Source organism: Apteryx rowi, unplaced genomic scaffold (genome assembly GCF_003343035.1).
Source record: "Apteryx rowi isolate R43461 unplaced genomic scaffold, aptRow1 scaffold_371, whole genome shotgun sequence".
NCBI classification, from domain to species: Eukaryota; Metazoa; Chordata; class Aves; order Apterygiformes; family Apterygidae; genus Apteryx; species Apteryx rowi.
This window is the reverse complement of record NW_020450208.1, coordinates 142739-145476: the sequence shown is the minus strand read 5'-3', so window position 1 is coordinate 145476 and position 2738 is coordinate 142739. Positions and strand designations below refer to the sequence as shown.

Sequence of the window (2738 nt, the reverse complement as noted above, 5' to 3'; positions counted from 1 at the left end):
GGGGGGGAAAGGGGGTATTAGTCAAACTGATGGCTATGGGCCATTAGCAACTATTACTCCTAAACTTTTTATAGTTAGTACTGGTTGTAGAAATATCATTTGAATCTTTCACAATACCATATCTATAAAGAAAAATCTCAGTTCCACTAAGTATTCTGATACTTGGAACAAAACAGTAAATACAGGTGAGGCAGTAAGTCCACCTTAGTCTGTCAAAAGCCTAATCTCATAGTACAGGGGAGGGAATGGGCAAAAGCTGTCCATGGGAGACTTCTCTTGCAGTGGTTGCTGTAACAGAGGACACCACTGGGTCTGTCCTTCCATCCCTCCTGGGAAATGGGACTCATCGCATCAATGAAGTCCTTTCCCTTGCCCAATCTGTAGATATTGATTGACTTCACATGTGCTGGAGCATTTTACTGGGGTGTCAGAGGGAAACATTCATCAGCCTCCGCAAGACCACTCTGCTTTTGGATGCAGGGAGATGGTTTAGCACTCTTCTGGTGCTAGAAGTGAACAGGGTGGTGGACAGAGGAACAGCAATACAGTGAACCTTCCCTGGGCTGGAAAGGACAGTTCGGAGTGAATACACAMGACTAAATCTATGATATCAAAACTGTACTAATACCAGATTTACAGTGCTATTGTTCTATGGGCGTACTGCTCACCAATAATTGTGAAAGAAATGTTAATGAATGTTTTGAAGTCTGACAAAGCAGCCTTACAGATATTAAAAAGTAAATCCTCTATAAAATAAAAGCCAAATATGGGAAAAAACACAAAGGTGCTGCATTTCACAGTGAGTTCAGAAGCAGAAATGGTGAGCTTTCCATGTTGTACTAAAGGAATGCTAAAACAAGCTTCTAGGTAAATACATTACATTTAAATGCAACATTGATTGAGATGAAAGAGCTGTCTCATCTCTTATTCTATTTCATTGACTGAATAAAGATTCTACTGCAATCCAGGATATTTCAATTAATAAGGTCTGAGCCTAAACCACTACTGGAAAGAGTACAGAAAATACCAGTAGAATGGTTCCAAGTATGAAAAGTATGTTATACTTTTCATAGTCAAAAATATTACTGAGATAAAATAGGGTGKTTTTTTTTCATTCTGTATATCTTAGCAACAAAAGCATATGACATGATTCAATGACTGCCTATTGATGTCTACATGGAAAGAGAACTTCAAAAACTTTTACTTTTGGCAGAAAAGGCCAATCCAGTGTCTGAAGGCTGAAGATGCATAATTTCATAGTAGAAATAAGAAGCATAATTTAACAGTGAGGGAACTCAAGAAAAGAATCATCAAAACTTGTTTAAGTGCAACTAAATCACCACCGACTGGTATCATGCATGTCAAGAGCTCTGTAAGAACAGTCAGCTGGAAATACTGAGCCCAATAAAGATGCTACACAGTTGCGTAGGCCAAAAAATCTTACCTGCATTATGAATATTCAGCAAGTATATTGCCTAACACAGTAAGTGTCACATAATTGTAAGTTGTGAATAGAAATTTTAGCTAATATAGAAGCATGTTAAGTAATGAGCAACTAAAATCCACAACACTTTAAGAAAAAAATATGGCCACAACACTATTTTCCAGAAGACCAGGGAATGAAACAGCTTAGGGTTGTAAGCTATAGACTATGTTCTTGTTCTGGGAGGAATTTTTTCCTTTTTTCCAGAACCCTTGTACTCCATGCCAGCTATACATCTTTCATGTGCACACTGTTATTACATAGGAAGAGACACAAAAGTTCATCCAAAATCCAACACATAGAAGGTCATCTATTCCTCTTTATCCAGGGCATACAGCCTCGGGTACAAGAAAAACAGCCCCGAAAAGCAGAGACAGACTTTAATAAAGGCCCAGACTATTACTTCTGTACAAGAATTATCAAACAGCTCCTATCAARGGGTCAAAATGATTAAGCTAAGTATACCTATTTTAAAAGGCTTCCTGAGAGTCCTTAGTTTTTCATGGCCATATTACTTCTGAAGAACCGCTCTTCCACTTATATAGAAAAAGGGAAGCATAACATGACTATAAGAAATACGACTTATAAAAACATCACGAAGAGACCACGGCGACAAGTCATAAACAAGCCAACTAAGAATTCAGCGTGATGGGATACAGAGAAGCCTGGGGATAAACAAAAGGGCCTAAGCCGCAAGTTTTACACCTACCGCGAAGCAGGTCCTTGCCCCTACCTATTTTTGCTCTACTTGCTCTTTATTTTTATCAGCAGAGCAGGAGTTTAACTCAACGTTTACTCGTCCAAAGGGGAGGGCGAATCAAACGGACGAACTGTCACCCCCCAAAACGCCCACAGGTGCCACCCACACGCTCACCAGTGGTTTTCAGAGAAACCCCCTCAGGCAGCCGAGCCGCGGGGCCGGCACGGCCCGGGCAGGACCCCCGCGGCCCGGGGGGACGACGGACACGCCGCGGCAGGGGGACCGCGAGACGCCCAGCGGCCCGCTAACGCCGCGAGAGCTCCCCGGGGACAGCGGCTCCATCCCCCGCGGCAGCACGGGGCTCCCGAGCAGCCGCAGCCCCGCCACGGGGCGAGGGCGCCGCAGGGCRCAGCGTCCCCCTCGCCCCCAGCCGGGACCCGCGCGCAGACCGACCGTTGCCCACCGGGCGGCTCCCCTCCCCCTCACGAAGGTCACTCACCCAACGGCCCGGCGCTCGCGCCTGCCGGTGCTAAGGCACCACATGGGCGGGGGGGG

At 44.8% G+C, this 2738-nt stretch overlaps 1 protein-coding gene across 10 annotated transcripts in view; it reads right to left on the bottom strand.

Annotated features, from left to right (window-relative positions):
* Window positions 1-2733, bottom strand: part of ABHD18 (abhydrolase domain containing 18) — a 25850-nt gene extending 23117 nt beyond the window's left edge. For 5 of the 10 annotated variants that reach the window (XR_003254823.1, XR_003254824.1, XM_026073652.1 and 2 more), the window contains exon 1: window positions 2683-2731. The gene's annotated coding sequence lies outside the window, so the exon portion shown is untranslated. Of the gene's footprint in view, window positions 1-117; window positions 137-203; window positions 535-1948; window positions 2020-2682 lie in introns of those variants that run through there. The other 5 variants (XM_026073656.1, XM_026073657.1, XM_026073654.1 and 2 more) reach the window with 5 other exon arrangements.
* Window positions 2734-2738: the final 5 nt, after the last annotated feature.